Source organism: Drosophila elegans, unplaced genomic scaffold (assembly GCF_018152505.1).
Source record: "Drosophila elegans isolate 14027-0461.03 unplaced genomic scaffold, ASM1815250v1 contig_183, whole genome shotgun sequence".
NCBI lineage: Eukaryota > Metazoa > Arthropoda > Insecta > Diptera > Drosophilidae > Drosophila > Drosophila elegans.
Genome location: NW_024545550.1, coordinates 4,400,854 through 4,422,337, shown reverse-complemented (window position 1 = coordinate 4,422,337; position 21,484 = coordinate 4,400,854). Strand labels below are relative to the sequence as shown.

The following is a 21,484-nucleotide window of genomic DNA, read 5'->3' as shown; positions in this document are numbered from 1 at the left end:
CAAGTGGGAGGAAATTCGAGATCGAAAGCCCATCACAAAGTGGTCGATGCGCTGGCAGGCATGCCTTTCAATTAGTTTAACGCCCCCAGGGTATTAGCATTATTGCAAAAGAAACGAGCATCTTCTTACATTACAAATATTAAAGGCATTTAAATTTGAATATTTGAGTGAAAAAAATTAATGAAATTAAAGTACAAATAAAATGGGTCATAAGTCTAAGTTCATCCAGATTAGAACCTAATATTTTTTTCTAAAACATAAGGCCATTTGTACTGCTTTAAGTTTAAGCGGGTTGTTAATATTCTCTCTTCTATTTCATTATTTTTCAGAATTTTATTTTTAAGTTTTCAAATTATTTAAGCAACAAAATGATGTTTAGATTTTTATTTTAATTAACAACATAGACAACAGCTCACAATGAACATATCTTTTGTTCAGATTTGACTTTCTCTTCCTTGAAAATGAATTTTCCCTGGAGGAACGCTCCATTTCAGGAACCTACGCAAAACTGCGCAATCCAAATTACATAACTCACCTGGGAGAGGACGAACTGCCCACCCACCCACTTAACTGCTCCTTGGCTAAAGCCACAAATGCTGGCACAGGATAAATATAAAATGCAGCCAGGCATAAGGAGCCAGCACAGACCATTGACAGTCCGAGAGTGTGGCAAACTGAGAGACAAAAACGGGCAGAGTTATGATGTCGGGGGCTTCTCCCGATTTGTCCTGCTGTTTAAAATAGCAAACTAGACCAGGCCCGTAATATGTCCTCCGGCTTAGCGCTCATGTGTTGCCAATGCCGGCTATTGTCTGACTACGGCTTTACAACTCATAAACAGCAGACGGACCACGACCCACTCCTCGCTGGTAATAACAGTTTAAGCTCGGGGCTATGCCCGAAAATTGTCCACATCTCGTTGTTTAATTTTTTGTGTCGACCCCCCCATCGGCGGGTGTTTTGCTTTTTCCCTTCTTGATAACAAGAACAACATTTTTACATGTGCTAAAAAAACAGAAACGGCCAAAAGTCGGACCAGATGAAGATGGAGCTGGAGCCCCGGGCTCATCCCCAATGGGCTCTTCCAATTTTTGGCCTGGCTGCATGTGCGTTTATGACTTCATAATGGGCAGCCAGAGCTGGGTGGGATGTGGCTTCGGGGAGGCATCATCTCCATCTCCACCATCACCACCACCATGGATACACAACATGAATGCAGTGCATTGCGGGGGTGGTTACCCCACGATTCTGATCCTGATGCTGCTGCTCCTGTTATGGATTTGCGTAGGCGTGGCGTTAACATGCGACTAAGTCCTTTTATATCCCGGAGCATTCGCTTAGGCTTACGGCTCAGCCTCAGCCTCAGTTTTAGCTTCAGCGTCAGCATCAGCATCAGCTTCAGCAGCAGCTTCAGCAGCAGCTTCAGCCAGGGCTACATATCTGGGGCCTTAGACTATCATCAATTGCTGTCCCCATGGTGTAGTTAGGGCCATGGCCCAAAAACCCCGGCCCGGGCTTATATAGGCCAGCAGCAGAATTTAATGCCGACCTCTGGGAGCTATTGTGGCCAGCGCTCCAGCAACAGGAGCCACCATCTTGGCATGCAAGTTTTATGCTCATGTGTGCGCCGCCCTGTGTTTTATAAACAATTTTAAATTGCCGGCCCCCCTCCGAAAATGAGACTCTTTTGTAGGCAAATTGTTTTATATGTGCGTTGGCTGGTGCTCTGCACTTTATTGGCCAGATTGAAGGGCAGTCATGGGGGCTGCCGCATAACTTTGCATAATCGCAGCGAAACTCAGAAACTATGTGGCTAAATAATGCGCCACATTAACTTGCAGCCCCCAGGAACACTCACACTTTGTATATTGGGCATAAATCTCGGCAGGAGATGAATAAAACCCGAGATGATGCGGAAAAAATTAGAAATAAGCGCAAAATAATAAACCATCCAGCGCGCAAAAGTCTTACAAAATAATATAAATAGCAAAAAAGGAACAAAAAAGATGAACAAAACATAAACAAAGAGGCAAACAAACAGTCGTCGTAGCCGTGGATACGGCAATGCGCCATGTGGCACACATGCTGCACCACTCAACCACTCAGCCAGGCAGCCAGTAGTCACCTATCCCTGTCCCAAATCCCTGCTCCACCTTTGGAGGCACTTGCCAGACCGCATGATTTCATCTTTCGCTTTCGTGCAGACAACTTACGCGAGGCATCCACATCCACATCCACGGACCAGGGAATGTGAGAATACCCTTTTGTAAAGGGAAAGTGAACTGGAATATTTGATAATGTTTAGTCCTCGGAGTTGTAGAAAATGAAAGGTAAAATATAAATGAAACAAAACTTAAAGTAGTAGTAGTGTTGATTGCAATTGCAAGCTAGTTAAAATAACTTTTGTTAAGCCAAAATTAAGCTAAGTGTGTGTAAAGTGTAATTGTTTGTAAACAATCATATGAATATTTAAGTAACTTTGATACATTTTGAATAATTTTTATAACAATAAAGTATTGGTAAAAGGATATGGATTTTCATATCCATTAAATTGATTCCAAAGTGCTTATGGAATTATATTAAGGTGTTTTAAAGCAATTTTCTGCATCATTTTGCCAGAGAGTATTCCTGTTTCGTTGTTTAGCCCATTGGGAATACGAAATTCATTTTTTCATTAAATTCGCCTAAGCAAAATGCTAGCCCTGCCATAGAAAAGAGTATGGGAGAGATGATTTATGGAGCAGACTTCATAAAGTTCATAAATGTCGCGGCAAGCAGGCGGGTTGTGTGTGCGTGAGCAAGTGCCAGTGTGTGTGTGTGCGTGTATGTGAGACAGACACTACAACAACAAAAGCAACATTAGTAACCACATTCATGCATTTGACACTTTCACCTAGCTAAAAAAAAAGAAGGGAAGGAAAGCAGAGGCGGGGTCTCATTTTTGCGCATTTAATTAACTAAAATGCTATAAATATGATTTTAAATTAATTTACTTGCGTGAGTTATTAAATTACAAAATGCACGGCGTGTTCGCATTGGAGTGGCTAATGAAAAGTGAAGAGGGTGAGGCCTGATGGACGATGTTTGGCTTTGGGTGGCCGGCCTAGATGATGGCTGGCAAAATGCCATCTTGTGTTCCAGATTTCTAGATTTTGGCAAATTTATTTATGTTCTCTAAGGTCCAATGCTTTGCGCAATAATTTATATCGAAACTAGTCCATTGATCTCTTCATTTTCCTTGCCTGCTCACAAGTCGTTCTATTTGTTCTGTGCCGCATCGTGTTTTCCCAGATTCAATATCCATCTCTTAGTGTTATGGCAGGGCCCCAGTAAAAAGGTAGCAACCATCAGAAACTAATTTCTTGTTGCCCCTGGATCCTGGCACCTTACACACTATGTGTGTCCCCAGACGAAAGCAACTGCGGAAAGCTGCCAACCGCATTTGAGCCGCCGTCGGGCTTTTCGGAGGGTATTAAATTGTCTGGTCGCATATCGTGGCGTAGTCAAATTTCCGCCGTGCAGCAAACACTCCGGCAAACACACGAACACTCACGTGAAAAGCCAGGGGCACAGAGCCGGGGCAATTGCAATCTCCAATTTCAATCAAAAAACCGCCGGTTGGTAGATCCAAGCCGCCCTCAGTTGCAGATGCAGCTGCAGATGGAGATGCACTGGGAAAACAGATCATCGAATCGGTTCTAAGAAGTACCTATTCGAAACATTTCATGATTCCTTATAAATTCAGGGAAGGTAGTTATTTATCATTTAAAGTTTGGTCAGATTTTGCATAACAATAAGACTTGTTCTCAAATCGTTAAACTCGAAAAAGAATTCACAAACTGTTATTTTAGTTTTCTGGGTCTTTGAAAAACCCCTCTTTTGTTTCAGTGTTTAGTTGCAGGTGCTTCGAATGCGACGACCCCAAAGCTGCTCCCAAAACGAAAGTCAATATTAAGGTTGATACATTGCGCAGCGGAACAGAGTGGAGCGGAACCTTTGACGCGATGCATCAGCCGGCTGCTGACATACGGCCAAGATGATAAGCCGTCGGAGCAGTCGATGAAATGGAGGATTGAGCTCCTGCTCTCTTTTTTGGTCCTTCGGATCGGGAATCCATCCCTCAGTTGGGGGGAGGATTTGAAAAAAAAGCGTCAATTTTGGGAATTCGTCGACTGCGACAGAGCATTTTATTAGTCAGCCCCAAAATGGGGACTCTGCAATATATTCGCCCCGTTTTTCTGTCGGGCTTACGGGCCCGTCAATTTGGCCTGATTTGTCAGAATTGATTGCACTAGTCTTGGCGCAACTTTCTCAGCCTGATTGGCAGGCGGGCCCATAAAATTTGGAGCTGATGATGATTAAAACCTAATTATACGGCGAAAAGAAAGAATTTTCAATGTGTTTTGAATATTTATGAATTCGTTAGGGAAGCTAAAACACTTGGCAGCCACACCCACAACAAAAACTGTGTAAAACTTTGCCATTACAAAAAAGACCGATATCAAGAAAAACACGAGAATTGAGAGTGTAGAGGCAAGGCGAAAAATATTGTCAACAAAATTGTGTTGTTTGGCGAAAAAGGAAGCGTGTAAAAAATTAAGCGGAAAAGGCAGCAGAAAATATCACGTAATATAAAAACCACTTTGATGAATACGCCGTGTGCATATAAAGCAGCTTTCAGCTCTAAGAGCCGCCCGTCTGTCAGTCAGTCGCTCGCTTTGACAAAGGAGCGCGAAAGTGTCCTGGGGGCGTGGCACTGGTGGCGAGACTTGGCGACGTCTTTGTAAGGAAAATGACGTCGAGACGATGTCCTTGGGTGTACTTGTTGTACTTGCAGGCAGGATGTTGTTGCGGCTTACGCGGCGTATGCGTAACGCCATTGATTGGCCCTGGATTGAAGTTTGGCGCCAATGAGATAAGGAATTATGTTCATATATGGGTAGTGGAGTTTGGCTGGCATCAAGTATGCTTATAATTGTAAGCAAGCAAAGACTGTCAGGGATTATGCCATGAGATGAGAAGCTGCATAAGCAGCAGATAAGTTCAGATGTAAAACGCTGGTCCCCTTTTATTAATCACCAAACAACTTGTCAGTAAATGTAATACTCAGTAAATTAAAAACTTTGAAAAACTATACAATAAATTGAGAAGTTTTGATGCAAAGAGAAAGAAAGAACTATATTTTGAAGATAATGATATAATCAATGTACTATTTTAAGGAAAAACAAGTAATATGGTATATTAGTATAAAATATTTGATTCTGTTTTAACTGTTTGTTTTTAAAGAAATTAACTTATAACGGTTTTGGTCATATGTGTTATATTAATCGCCCTGGTTTCCTAAAACAATTTGTCTTCAAGATTAAATATTAAATATTTATTTCTAGATGGACTATGAAAGTGAATGACAGATAAGGCCTGAAAGGTAAGTGAATGGATAAGTAATTTTTGATTTCGAATTGAACCCATCATAAATAAATAAGCTGTTATCATTAGAGAGAGATTTGCTCGCCCACTACGAACGTAATTTCCATAATCAAATTGCCTCATCCACATTTTGCTATCCCAATAAAACCGAATGAGTTTGGGGTTCAGCATAGTTTGGTGCGATATGCACATTTAGCTCGCCAGAACGCAGCCTCATCAAAAATTCGAAAGCAATCAGCTCAGAAATCACCTCCACGCCAACCTCCCTGGAGGCAACACACACTACTTAAAAATTCCACCTGCTCATAAATTGGCGTGGCCGCACCCCCCTAAGAGAAAGGATATGCAGTGGGGGAAAAGGACACGAGCTCGGAAGGGAATAGATGGGGTACTCCCTTCGCCATTTCGGGTTTCAGAAATATGGCAAACAATTATGCGCTTGAGTTTTATTACAAATGCCCGGCAGTTAAATAAGCTCCTGGATGGGACGACATTGCAGGCGATAATAACCACGTTCCACATGCATCCTGGAAACACCCAGTCAACCTACAACCCACAACCCACAACCTACAACCTACAACCCCAACAACCAAATGACAGGCAGCGGAAGTACAGGAAATTTGTACCCTTTTTCTTTGCTGCTCGGCGGCATTATCTTAAAATAAGTAAGCTATATAAGTATGCATATCGGGTGGCTTTGGAACGGGTACCGTTTCGTATTACGTCTTGGCCTGGGTGGACATGTGACTACATTCGACTTTTCCTTTGCCTTTGGGGCTGTCTACCCCCTCCATATGCGCATATTTCAGCATGATACGACAGCTTGACAACATTAAATTTGCATTGCTCTTGCCGGAGTTTGTTTATGGAAAAATGGGGGGATGGGGAGGCGGGGAATCAGCTAACATATGGAAGGGAAACCAATACCCCGGCGTACGTAGACCAATGCAATTTGATGTCTGGCACTCAGCCCCACGGCCCATCCTTTGGGTTTGGCTACAATTAAAGTGATTGAAAAATATTTTCCAAGCCATTTTGTGCGCCAAAGAAAAGGCAAACGAGTTTATTTTTTTTCCATCGGAGTTACCCTGTATTAGGAGGGGTAGTTGGGGATTTTTAAAAGCTGTAAGAATGGGGATAAAGGACTCAGACATCTGAACATTATTTTGGCAGACAAAGGCTAAATAAATTTTAACAGGCTTTGTAACCGGGATTTAAATACAATTTTTATGTTAATAAAATAACTGATGCCGTATACTTAAACATTTTTTTATAAATGCAAAAATTTTTTTCATAACTTGTTAAATTACAAAAATGATGTACAAATTTGAAATGTTCTAAACAAATCGAAATTTCTTAAAGAAGAAAATACAACACAAACTTTAGTTATGCTTTCGAGGATATGCCTGGATAGACTACTCTTTCCACATCCTCATAATATGATTTTTTCAGTTGCCTTTGCGAAATTAACTTGCCAAAGTGCAGCCACGCAAACACAACTCAACCAAACTGGCCTGTTCTGGGTTCTGTTGGTCGGAATGGATCGGATTTTGGTGGATGGAGGGGCTGTGATGATTCGCATTGGGGTACTGCTATTGAGATGGCAAATGGGTCTGGAGAAGTTGCATGCATTCAAGCGCAAAGTTGCAGATACAAAATTGGTTAGCGAGTGGTAAAAAGTGATTGCCGAGCGGCCTTTATGACATAAAGGCCAATTATGTTAAAATGTTGCCGGCAGAGAAAAACGAGAGTTTCAACAAAGTTGAGTCGCGTCGCGTCGCGACAATTCCGTTTACTGACAGCTAATAATGCGGCAATAGCTGGAAGGGTCCGTTGGCGATGTACTGCGTATGTCCTGTCGCGATTCCGACCCCACGATTCCCCTTCTTCGACTGCATTGTCAACGCGTTCGCCTGATGTACGGCGCTTCCTGTGTCAGTTCCGGCCGTGCACGCGACAACTTTCCTTTCCAACCTCGGTCTATTTCCCTCTTTACAACCCACTCCCATTTCCACTATCCATTTCCCGCCCGTCACTAAAAGGCCGGGGCGCAAAAAGTTCGCGTCACACTCGAATGCATCGAAGCCCGGCGACAATAACTCAAATGCCAGGGGGTTGGGTGCACATCCAGCCGGGAGTCCTTGTTCCTGCGTCCTGCGTCCTGGTCCTATCCTGCAGATGGACCTATCGCTTAGCCAATGACCGTGATTTCCAATTTTTTCTGCCGCATTTGAGCCGAGTTGAGCGAGTCCGAGTCCCGTGATTAATGTTGTGGATGCATTGTGGTAGGAGCAATTAGAGCACTGACAAGCCCTCCAAGTATCTCTACAAGCTCTGCTCTGCTCCCAAATGGGATCAGAAATGCTAACAGCTGTGCCGACAGTCGATGGTGTGTCAAATGCGAGTAAATGGTATGTAAAATATGATCGCATGATTTGGAAAATGATATTTGGGCTAGACATAAGGGGAGTGCATATGGGTACAATTAAATTATTTCTTATGCTTGCCTAACCTAATTAATTAAAATATTTGTCAATGACTTTAATTGTGTTTATTTCCTCAAACATTCTTAAGCTAAATCAAACTAAAAAAAAACTTTTTATAAATACTAAAGGCTAAAGGCTCCCGTTGCTTTAGCTTCTTTAAATCACCGTTAGCGTGTAGTATATACTATAATATATCATTAAATAATAATAATAATAATAATAATGATAACAGTGAAGAAAAATCTAAAAAGTATACTTTGTAGCTTTTCTTCAGAACATGATTTTTAGCCAAGAAAATGTAAAGCATCCATTTCAATTATTAAAACTATGTTATTTCCATCATCTATTTTTAATCGTTGTCTTGTTTTTGTAAAAAGATTTTTATTATTAAAGCACTTAATATAATTAAAGCCTTTTAAAATGATTTTTCAATGCCATCGAAAATGAATGAAAATTCGAAGTGCTAGGCGAGACGCTTGCCAAGCGAAGCTGCAATTCCCTTTGCCATCATACACAACTGACACTTTGGTAAAATTAAACTACGCCAATATTCATGCTGCATAGGGCACAACATAGAGCAGAGCAAAAATGAAAACACTGTTGAGCCATTGAAAAGCCAGAACCAGAACCCCAAAAATGCAAAACCCATTTGCGAGGACAACGAAAATAACAACAATGGCAACAACACGACTCGCATTATTCCCTTGGCGTATTTTTGGTGTGTGTATTTTTTAATCAAAAGCCGCAAATTGCCGCAACGCAAAAAATGACAATCAACCACCCCCAGGATGCCAGTTCCCAGTTCCCCGAACCCAGAACCCAGAATCCAAAAACGGGAACAGGAACAAGAACAGAACCAGGATCTAGAGCCGCAGCCAGGAACAGGACCAGAGCCAGACAAAGTGCCAGGAACACCGAGTCCCAGACTGCTGTCCAATACATTTAACGCCTGGCCCAACTATGAAAAAAGGAAAACGAGAGCGGGCACCCAAACAGAAAACCGAGAAACACAAAAAAAAAAAAAAATACAAAAATGACGAAAGAAAAGCGTTGGAAATGGCTCTGACATGTTGCCTTTGACATGCATTTGACATTTGACAGATCGCGCAAACTGAGGACGAAGGGGCGTTTCAAATGAAATGACTAAATTATGTGCAAAGTGGTGGAAAGTGGAAAGTAGAAAATGGAAAGCGGGCAAAACTGTGAAATTAAAAATGCGTTTCCCAGGTAGAAGTTAGAAATTTGTGCAGCCACTCGAGCGTCAACATTTAACTGTCATAACTGACAGGTGAAGGGCTGGGGTTTTGGTTTTGCTATTGAGCATAAAACTGCGACTTGGGGAGCTTGAAGATTGCCGTGGGGTTGTAGTTGTATCTGGTGCGTCTTCCAATTTCTTATCTGCCGAATGGCACTTGAGTCCCTTGGCTTATGGCAACCCTTCTCTGGACCAGTTTGATTGACAGACCGCAGCAACCACCAAAGGCAGCCGCATCATCATCCTCGTCCTTCGAATCGAACTCATCATCCCGGCGAGCGGCTCTATTTGAGTTGCATATTTGCTCATTAATAGCGATAAGCGCGTTAAAGTTGCCGTTAATGCGCACCACAAAGATCTCTAAGCTCCCACTCCGAATCCACAGTGGTCTAAGGCAGCAAAGATAACTAACTAAAATTCATGTTTCTATTTTCAGATTACTAAAAATATTTAACTATGAAATACTTGTAAATAATGTTGAACTACCATCACTTCCTAAGAATTGTACATAAATTCATAAATTCATACAGCAATAACTTAAATTCGTGTTTCCATTTCCAGATAGAGAACAAATATATCACTATGAAACAAATAATGCTGCACTAACACTACTTCCTTCGAAATTGCATATAATACAATCATGTTAAATAATAATTCAGACAAAATAGTTATATTCTCATAGTTTTAAGATTGACGGATAAGTCAAATCAAATATTTTTTACTCATTCGTTTGAAAAAGCATTACAAAATGCTAGTTGGTTTTAGTTTGTCTTAAAAGTATATGGTTTGAAGGGTAATATATTAAAATTTTTTAATATATTTAAAATTACGATTTAAAGCGTTTTGGTAAAAGATTATTATTGTGGTACTTATTAAATTTTGGTTATTATTTAGTAAGTCTAATAGTTGCGGTGCAGCCCACCTTGCTCGTTAACCCACTGTGCACTGAGACAGCTTCCACCCCCGCTTAACCCTTTGTCAGCACGCACTCCGCACGCAATTCATTAAATTGAAATATTTTACAGATCGATCATTCTGGTGTGCAGAAGTCGAGGTCCTTTGAAAGCGGTTATCCTGCTGGCCGCCCATCCTTTTCTCTCTCGGACAAATATGCAAGCCTTTTAGGCACCAATTATTGTATGTGGCCTGGCAGCTTACCCCTTTACGCGTCCAGAACCAGAACCCCGATTCATTCGCCCCTTTCCCGCATGTCTATTAATCTCTTTTATTGTTGTTCAAAGCGCACGGAACACTTGTGCAAATAGGAAAGACGACTCCAGTTTTCGGGCATGTGCAAAGTCAATGCACAAATATAATGAGAGGTTAGGGGGGGTGGTAGATGGTAGGGTGTTAGGGGGGTGGGGTCTTAGGCTTTTTGGTTCCCGGAGAAGGGGGAGTGGCAGGCCCAGTTTCCACAGCTCGCAAAGATGCCGCGCGTGTGTTTTGGACACGCGTGCAACAAAAGGGGGTGGCGTCCTTGGTGGGAGGACTGGCAAAGGGGTTGTGTGCGAGCTGCTGGGTGAGTGATGTACCGAGTGGGGTTGGCATGTGGGTGGGCATGTCGGCCTCTCTGGAATGCACATCTTTGCTGATTGCATTCCCCGCTGCTCGGCCTTGCCCACTCACCTTGTTTGTCGCACAGCAGGCCTCTGCCCATGGCCATGCTCCTACTCCTCCTCCAGATTCAGATTCAGACTCAGAGGCAGCTCCTCATCCTGCTCCATGCCCATCCCCATGTCCTTCACCACGTGCAGCGACTACGTGCCGCCGTATCGATGTGGGTTATTGTTATAGTCCATGCGCCGTTATTAACGTTGGGCACAAATTGGTTCGAATGCTGCGAAAATGCAAGCGGGATCCGGTTGCAATGGCCGCTGCACAGAGAAAAAATAGCACTAAGCTTATCACTAGCCAAATAAAACTATTTAATCTCTATAACTTAGACTTTCCTCCCTCTGCAGATCGAGAAAAGTTAGGACATGGAGATCTTAACTTTATAAGCCATTTTTATTTATTTTTCGTATTTTATTAACGATATGAAAAATGAGCAATTTCGACAATATATGGTATTTGTACATGTGTGTGTTTCAAAACTATTTATAAAATATAAATAGTAATTAGTTATTAATTAGAACCCGTTTTCTTTTCCTCATGGAAGGCTTATAGTAGGTTAAAAACTCGAAAGTTATATATACTGTTACAGTTTGAACCTAAGTGAACCTTAAAAAGAAATAAATAAACTTCATTGATTATTATAATCAATTAATATAGCATAATCATTCTATTTAAAATTCCAACCACAAGTAAATTTGTAAAAAGCATTCTTTTTTACATGCTTGTAACATTACGATGAGAGAGTTGCAGATTTCAATGCTGATGATATTATTTTGGTATTACCTCATATCAGATTGTATAGTTTACGATATAACTTGTGAATACCAAGGTAAGTATTATATTTTTCCCGTGTGCTGCTGAGTCCTTTGGGGTTGATAAATGAGCACCCAGAATGTCCTAGACTGAGGTGTGCATCAAACGCTGGTGGAGTGCTGAGCATACGCAAAGATGTGTCAAGCAGCAAGCAGCAAGGGGTAAAAATATGGCTTGGAATCTCTTCAAGGGAGGTGCATCCATTGTCGCCATTGGCCTGCCTCCCTGAAATAGATGAAGCTGAGATAGGTCTTTAAAAATCCCTCACGAGTTGAATTTCATCTGGCTTACATCTTAGCAGCCACTCCCAACTTGGAGCAGCCTGCGTCTTTAACCATTAATTACGTTAACATGGAAGAGACTGTGCTTATTATACATATTATGGTACTCTGCCAGCATTAACCCGCCCATGGGCAGTGATTCTTCAATTTATTCCAGAATACCACATGCCAGGATGGCTAGGATTACACCAGCACTTCCTAGAGGCATTTTCCCACAGGCTGGGTTGGCATTCGTTAAGTCCCCATATGGAACTTAGGTGAAATGTGCTACGCCCTAATTTCCAATTCCATTTTTTACGGATCTCTCACAGCTCCGTTCGAAAATTTTCAAGTGATTTAGTGCAATTAGTGTAATTAACAAAGCGCGTAAGATGAGCCTAAGGCGGCATCTGACAATGACAATGAAAATGAGAGCGGGAAAAGGGAAAACGAAGGAAATGCGGGCCACATGTCCTAGGATGGATTCGAAGGATGTTCTTAATCCGACATATGTTGTTGCCTTGAACGGCTAATGATTCGCTGGAAAACGCAAGTAAGCGGAGAATTGTTGAAAAAATAGTATCCTATTTATATTGACTGGGAAAGGTTCCCTTGAAAACCGTTGAGTGAGTGTTTTAAGGTAAAGTGCTCTCCCAACAAATTGAATTTTAAAACTCTTTCACCACAAACTCTGGCCTGCCAATGCATAATTGAATGTGCAGGCCAATCACTCCTTCACCTGGTGTCCAAATGGAATCACAACTTCTGGGCTTTCGGCATTCATTATTCGCATGCAGTGCGAGCTTTCAGTTTGCTGGGCGGCACAAAAGTCAACACACTTTAGTGCAATTCTGAGCAATTAACATTGACAGTAAATATGGAATTCGAGCAGAAATGCCTACGAGGCAGGAGAAGTCGTAGGCACCTGACACATCCTGCACCCAGTCAACTTAATTTACATGAAAGTCGAATGGAACAAGGGAAACAGGATGCAGAGCCTAGTGCGGGAATCGGAACTCTGCGACATCTCCTATAGTAGTTTTCGAGGCTGCAGGGCGAACTAAAGTTTTCCCCTGTGCGTGTTTCAGTTGGATCTGGGAAACTATGTATGGGAAGTTGCCATGTGCGTGCTCGTCAATGACAACTGGAAATTAGTTTAATAGTCCGACTTGATGTCGATGGCAAAGGTAAATACTCAGAGGGCCAGCGTTTGTTGATATAGTTAGGGCGTTATTTTTTACGTACTCACATGCGTGTGCTGCAGAACCAATAAATGTGATACGTGCAACTGTTGAATTAAGTTAATCACACATGCTGAATGTCACTGCGACCCCTTAATCATAATCGACTTCGAAAATCAGACAAAAGTGAGTTGGAATTGGCCTAATAAGTTAGAGCACATAGCTGGAAACAAAGTAATCATCTAAATAAACAGAGGATTTCAAGGACTTAGAGCTCTGACGGATATCATAAATCGAATTAAGCTTCTGCTAACGATTCGCAGCTGCCAAATAATTGTCATTTCGCCGTTTTGTTTGCCCAACTTTCAATCTTTTAAGCCACAGAAAGAATGCAGTGCAACCCGAAAATCCCAGTTGAAAATCCAATTTGATAAATATAAACCAATAAATTCAATAATGACAGAATTGGAACGGGTAAAAATCCAACCGAAAGCCCTAACCAAATATTTCCGCATTTGTGCAAATTTAGAGCACAAATTAGCAATCTGTCCGGATTTATGAAATATGTGGAAATCGTGACAACAATAACAGCCACACTCTAGCGAAACCATTGGCAACATTAACCCCTGCAACAGTTGCTGCAACTCTCCATCCCCTCTACATTTCGAAAAAAAAAAGATTGGAAAAAAAAGAAAGAAAAGCGAAACAGCTGAGTAACTAAAAATGAAGCCAATATAAAGCAGAGCCGCAATAAAAACTGGGCTCGGTCCGAAAAAGTCATTGCCCAGAAAAAAGGGGAAGTTTGGCTGGTCTCAGGGGGTGGCTGGGTGATGGGTGGGTGGTTTTTCGGCTGGGCGTCATAAGTGCATGAAATGTTATTGTGCCCCGCGCACAAAAGCGAAGCGAAAAGTTTAATTTTCTCCGAGGCGATGGGCAAGTGAGAGTGCCGGGTAACCAAATCCGTTTAGATCGAAAACACTGGGAGCAAAGGCAACAGCAACAGCAGCACACAAAAAAAGTAAAATGTATAATAAATGTAACAAATGACGCACACGGTGGGTCGCCCAAAATGAATGGCTTTTTTTTGTTGGTGGGTGGTTGGGTTTGTTGCTGGGTTGGAGGCTGTGTCCGCTCCGGTTTCCACGGCGAAGGGCGTTTGCCATTTCAGATTAATGCCCGGCGGCGTCATATGAGAAGCGATCGGCCCCGTGTGTATGCACTTATTTGACTAATGTCTTTAATAAAAAATTACACAAATTGCATAGGAAAGTGAAAAATTGGCAGTAGGGTAATGCCGATGCCTGTAATACTTGCGGCTTACAGAAATTTAGCATTTCCGTGGGCGGGGCAGATAGGCAGAAACCCGAAGAGCAACCCTTACACGTTTTAATATTTACTAATATTGACAATACTTAAAAATTTCGTCTGGCCAGGGGTGGAAGTTGAACCAATGGGCCATGGTAACCAGAAACTTTGACATATTTATAGTTGAGTAGGAACTGCCCGGAAATAAAATAAAACCCAACCTTGACAATTGTAAATGCGATGGTGGTGGTGGGTTGCGAGGGGATTTACACAACATTTTCAAGTGCTCGCAAAGCGACCGCCGCCCAGGGTCCCTTGGTGACTTATTAAGGGTTGCATTTAGCGGGCTTTGTGTCATTTCATATGCAAATTGGATTAAAAATGAATCGCATTTTACAATCCCGTATCTCTGTCTGTTTCGCTATATTTGGTGGGCTTTTTTTTCTGGCCACGCGCTTCCTAAATTAGGCCTCGTCTTATTGGCATAATGCCATAAATAACATTTCCTATTGCCCATTTATTAACTGGGAAATGCCTTTGATGTCGACAATTTTCATGGAGGCGCGTTGCGCATTTAGCCCGACGGCAACCCTAAGCCTATCAAGCGATTAAGTTTTCCCAGATGCTGGTTGAGTCTGATTTGATTAGGCGTTTTGTTTAAGGTTGCTAAGCTCCTGTTCTGCAATTAAATATGGAAAGTGCAAGCGGTTGATTTTGACATTTTCGAAGGGGTATTGCAGCATTGGGGGTTTCAGAAATCGATTCCTTGGAAAAAAAAATTTAAGTGAGGATTTTTGAAATACAATAAAGTAATATTTTCTTAAAAGAATTTAGTAAACATTACTTATAAACAAATAAACACAAAGTGAAATTGTTTATAACTTTAATGATCTTGTTAAAAGACGTTTCCAAGTCCGTTGGCTTTGTTTGAATTGGTCAATTACATTGGCTATAATACATTTTTGAAAAAACTTGCATTATCATTTCTTTTTTTTCACTCATTTCTATTTACTAAAAGACATATTTTAAATTAGCAATGGTACCAAAAAAACTCGGTTTCAATTGAAACAATTTTTCAATTATTTTGGGTTGGCCCGTCTTAAAAATGTATATTATATTTTTAGTTTATAAAGTTATGTTTTCCGAGCACAATACTTTTAACCGCCCTCATGACCTTTAACCACCGCCTTCCACACTTCACTAACTGTGAATGACAAACCTCTTTCAGTTCCGTATCATGATTTATGCATCCTGGTTGGTGACAGCGATTTCTTGGAACACGGTATCGATCTCGGACATTTATTCCATGTAAATGTCAGTGACAGGAGCTGCCTGGAGTCCTTGGCCTGCAGCTTGCGTTTCCTGCAGGGATCCTGTGCAATGTGTCCTGCGCTCATTTGACTGCCGCCTGTCACAACAGAATGTTAATGTGCGCGGCCCATTAATGGTTTTTCGAAATTATCCTTTTCCCGCATTGTTGGCCAGGGAGATTTATTGTCGGTTATTGTTATTGGGGTTTTGGGACTGTCTGGGGTTGTTTGACTTTCACCTGGCCAGCGAAATGCACAAATTTGTGGGCAGGGCCCTACAACAATGCTAATCTAAATGTGGATCTTCGGAGCGGGTAACTCGAGTCATCTCGGCGATTTGTCAAAGGGATTCAGACATTCAGATTGTAATTCTATATGCCACATAAACCCTGTTCCTACCCCTGACCCCGATCGCTGATCTGATGTAGCGCGTGTTTTCAACAGTTTGTTGCAGATTTTGTGCATTTGTCATGAGTGTGTTTCTCCAACCCCCAAAACATTTCGATGGGAATGGGAAATTGGAACTGGAACGCGTGCCTGGGCATGTGGCTTGGGTTTTAGTATTAAATTGTTTTGCGGTTGCGCTGATAATCAGACAATCGTACAATATATTTTATTGGAGTGGTTTCGGACTGCTCGGGGGATTTTCCGGGGTCCCCCGAAAAGGCGATTTTCTATTTACTGCATATGTATAATTTAAATGAAATATCTTCGCCAATTGCTGGCATTAATCAGACAAAAGTAACTCACAGTTGAGAGGTGATGCAAATTACATTCGTTTAGTCCAGGGATTCGACTTTTTCTCTGTCCCAGTGAAACCCGGACTTAATCAGAGCTATGCAAGGACAGCTTCCTGTCCTTTCCCTTTCCACTTAGCCCATCATTCTATTTCACTTTGAGGCAGATCAAACTTCCCCCTTACCAAAAACCGAAAATGACTGCACATTTGTTTTCCCACAGAGAGTCCTCCACCTCCACCTCAAGCGTTATTGATCACATTTTTGTGTGTGTCCAAAAATACATATTTTCGAAACCTTTTGGCCACTCATAAAATGCAAACAGAGAGTCCTGTCGGGGCAATGATAAATTCGGAGCTTCCGCTTTGGGTAACTAAGACATCGGCAGGCAAATGAAGAGTCAGCTCCTCCGAGAATAAGAGAAATGGCTGCAATGCATACGTCATTTAACCCCTTTGCGCCATATTTTTCATAAGCTGCCCCACTTTGGGTGATTTCTATTTTTTCGGCCCAGCCAGACAGAGTCTGGCAAACTCAGAGACACAGACACAGACGCAGACACAGACTCGGAGGAAGGATGCGTATCGTTCGGGTCCTGGCGCTGTCCTGCCGCCGATAAAATATGTGAGAGGGGCGGCTGGGACGCACATATAGAGACATTTATTGATAGATAGCAAACGCATCGCTTGAACCCTTTTACATTTGATGAACGTATCGAATTCCCCACATATTGCCAAAAGCGGCAAATTTATGGCTGTTTGATTTATTTTAACTTTTAACACGCCCAAACAAAATGCTGCCAAAGAGGCGTGCCGAATCTGAGTGGCCAATATCGGCAATGGATTTGAAAGGGGCTAACTGAGTTCCTGATTCATGCAAACGGGGTGGTTCTCCTTGACCTTTGCCCTGAGCTCCACAAATCTTTTAATAACTTCAGGGGTGCTCAAGTCTGGGTCTTCAAATTGAAAGCCATTATTGAAATATGCGCTTGTTGCGGATCTATAAAAAGAATTATAAACTCTTTTGATTAAATGACTTGCCTTTATGTATCCATATAAATAAAAAATTGAAAGGAGAAACTTAAGATATAAACAAATTGTGGGGAGAAGCCGTAGATAAATCTCTTTTAGGGTGTCAGTACCGCCATGTTAATAAATTTAAATTAAATATATCTAAATTTTTAAGGGCCTTTATTATTTTCAGAAAAATATATGTGTTTGTACGAAAATATTAAACCTCAATAGTGCTCAGTGCTAGCTAAAATATATACGAAAATATTAAACCTCAATATTTTCGTGTATATATTTTAGCTAGCACTTCACCTATTTTAATTTTTTTGTATTTATTCATACACTGTTACTTTTATTTGAATTAAAACTGTGTGCAGAGTTTAGGTTTTAAATTCCTGTACTTCGTTTACACACGATTGGGGGATTTTCAAGATATACAGGGCTCATCAGCGTTCTTAAACTCTGCACTCCTTCACCTTCCGCCTACCTCAATTTGCGGAATCCGGTCCAATCACAACTCCACACCATTTGCGTATTACGCTTCATTATGCAGATTTCTTGCCGCCGGTTGAGTTTCACTGAGTTCCTTTATCCCCGTTCAGTTTATTTGTTATTGTTGCATGGCTTGCGGCTTGAAAAAATATTTTTATTTAATTTATTTATGAATGAAGCGAAGGGCGGCGGGATGTTCTGGGTGGTTGGTAGGCCTGGCAATAAAGGCGTTGCCACACACTCCCCGAAACCCATTACCATTTTGCTTGTGGTGCCTACCGCATTGTCACATAGATAAGCCGCGTCTGGCTTAACTCATAAAAAAGTGCCGGCAAAGGATAATAAACCAGCGAGACCGAAGAAGAGAACGCGTGCGGATTTAAATTTCACAAAAATAAACAGCAAATAGTCATAAACGAGGGAAGCGGTAGTCGAAGTTGAGCCCGAGGTTGAGTCGGAGATTATATGGCTATGGTGGGAAATATTCCGGATTCCTTACACTCACAAACCATTCTCAAACGCTTTCAACTCTAGTTTTGCCTCAATAATGACAATAATCAAAAATTCTCAGACCCGCGTACCCGTTTCGGCTTTTGTTATTTGCCGCCCCACAGGCCGAGACTGAGAAATGAATTTAAAATCAATTTGCGGTCAGCACACAAAAGCAGCCATGAGGTAAACCGCAAAGACAACAATTAAGCGTAACAAATGATTATGAATAACCATTTTTCTACGCATGGTATGTTCTTCTGTGAGAAACGGAACGAAAATGTAATGATTTTTTTGACAGGGCTTGGTCGGCGAGATGCGCTGATGAATGAAACCAAGGAATTCCACATACTACAGCTCTGTAAATGGGTAGACAGAATGTCTGGGGCAAAGATATAGGCACTAACCATACAACATACATACAAACATACAACACTTTCAATACTTAATTTTTAAACTAAACTAAATAGTTATGATTTTCATATAACAAACAAAAAGATGCAAAACTCATGAACTATTAGAGCTAAAGGAACAAATGTATGAATATATATATTTATTTAAGAGAAACAAAAAATTTTTTCGCCCAACGTGGGGCTCGAACCCACGACCCTGAGATTAAGAGTCTCATGCTCTACCGACTGAGCTAGCCGGGCCATGCGTGTGATGAAGCAAATGACGCAGAAGACCTCACTGCCGCCACTGTAGGGATGCTCATGTTTGGATCGCTTGGCAATAGGTTCTTGTTTGCCGAGTTTTTTCCAATGCGTCATCAAATAGTATACCTTTTGATATCTCCACGTGCTTACATTACGGTTAATTTTAGATTTGTGTATTATTTGGTCATGAATGGAAATACATGTGACTGGAACACCATACAGTTTTTTTTTAAATTTAAACTTTGTGTTTATTTATTTGTTTTCGAATTGAAAGTATTATTTTCTTTAATTGTTTTACATATGTTCGAATAGGATAATGAAAAAATAGGGTAGAAATTATTAAGTAATTACTTATTGCCACAAATATGTTAATTTTTGCAAAAGTTGCTCAGTACTCCCAACATTTATATTTGAGGGACTTAAGAGAAGGTAAAGAAAGGGATCAGTTCCAGCCGCTAATTTTTAGCAATGTTTACAAGGTTTATTGTTCCTATATATGTAAACGAAAGATTCTAAAAATACAAATACCAAAGAAAAGAGGGCAATTGCTTTGGACAGCCAATACCACTTCCCTACGGCGGAGGGTCTGTGCTCTTTTGCGCCTTTTGCTGACGACCATTATGTGCCCGGCTAGCTCAGTCGGTAGAGCATGAGACTCTTAATCTCAGGGTCGTGGGTTCGAGCCCCACGTTGGGCGAAATAACTTTCTTTTTATTTTCCCTTTATTACCCTTTAGCCACAGATATAAAAGCAAAAAAAACATGGCATTGCCCAATTACTGCTGCAGGCACTTAACCAATTTAATATTAAAGGATTTTGTAAATTGTATTAATTTAATTTAGCGGACAAATATTTGAAAAGCCAGCACAATAAACGCGTATGCACAATTGTACACCCATTCAAACGCGTATGAAAAATTCAGAAAGTGCCCTAAAAATTGAGGATCCCCTTCTTGCCTGACGCTTTTAAACCAGCCGCAGGACAATTTGTGAATTTAACAAAAAGCTGAAAAGCAAATAGAGGAACACAGTCTATGGGTTCGCCACTCGTTCGTTCGTTCCCTTTCATTTTTTTCAGTTCTATGGAGTATTTTCAGTTTTTCAGTTAAAATTAGAGTGGGATAAACAAATACATTTATTACATGCGAATACAGCAACAAATCCCAGCCACGCCCCCACGACCAGAAAAAGTGGCCGGGGTGCACAAAACAGAATTGCCGGAGGCAGCGGGCATACACGTGACTTTAAAGCTCATGGGATTACGTCGAACGCAGTTTTGTGTGGGATTTTCGTATGCAAAAAGCTTAGGAAATTAATGCGCAGAAGGAAATGCATTTAAATTATGTGGGTGACTGCTTTGCGGTGGAAAGAGGCGTTGTGGGCGGGGCTCTCTGCCGAGGTGTCCGCCGTGATGGAGGGACAACAGACAGCTGCCAACCGCCAACCGCCAAATGAAACGCCGCCCGCCCGCATTAATTTGTAATTTTGCCAGAGGGGGGTTTACACATTTTAATAGCAATGGCAGCGGCCGTAGCTTACAAATGAATACAAATTGCAGTTTGAACTTTGAGTTTTACAATTTTGTAATTAACGGCTTACATTTTGCATCATAATTCCCGGGAAGCGAAAAAGTATTTGGGAATTTAATTAAGTTGCATTGGCCACGCAGATTTATCCACAGCAGGGAGGATGCCTCGGTCCTTCCAACCCTTTGGCCGCAATTTTCTTGAGCAAAAGTTTTTTTATACCCCTGACAGACGACGTCGTCCAGGAACACATAAATTTTGTCGGCTGGGGCAAACAAACATTATGCAGCAATTTTTACACTTTATTGAAAAGAACAATTTCCCACAGGGTCATGGGCTGTAGCTGTAGTACAGAGGTCAAATGGTGGAAATTTATACCGATTACATGATTTGCTGTTCGGCCACATTTTCAAATTTTAAGCCCCGGCTGATGAGTACACAGAAAAAATATTAATTACCTTTTATGAGAAAAATTAAATCCAAAAAAGATTGTACTTTTTTTTTTAGCAAGAGAAATATTTGAATAATATTCATACATTTTGAGATCAAAGTTCGTTCTCAGAACCAGCTTCCTTTTTTTATTTACTTATGCTTAATTGTTCATACATTAAATATAAGCACTTTCGCAAGTAGATAATTTTCTTTATGGTTTCAAAAAATGTATTCGGCTTTTAAACAAGATTTTGCCCAATAATACCTTTTAAGATCAAGGTTTTTTAGCATTCTTTGAAAATTCATACATTAAAATTTTGTATGACTCAGAGCAGTAATAAATTTCTTGCTGTGTTTTTATCAGGGCAACCCTTTCGTAATCGCAATACTGATTTGGCTCACCTTCTGCTGACGTATGACATTGCAGCATCAATTGCTCATGAGTACACGTAATGAAATCGCTTGGAGATTGGGTGTATGGAGGTGGGGCAG

At 41.2% G+C, this 21,484-nt stretch overlaps 1 protein-coding gene and 2 non-coding genes across 4 annotated transcripts in view; 1 reads left to right on the top strand and 2 right to left on the bottom strand.

The window, feature by feature from the left end:
- Positions 1 to 21,484, bottom strand: part of LOC108144999 (odorant receptor 56a) — an 85,855-nt gene that overhangs the window by 14,961 nt on the left and 49,410 nt on the right. The gene's annotated exons all lie outside the window — the stretch shown is intronic.
- Trnak-cuu lies at positions 18,960 to 19,032 on the bottom strand. The gene has a single exon. It is a non-coding gene; the product is annotated as a tRNA-Lys (tRNA).
- Trnak-cuu lies at positions 19,660 to 19,732 on the top strand. The gene has a single exon. It is a non-coding gene; the product is annotated as a tRNA-Lys (tRNA).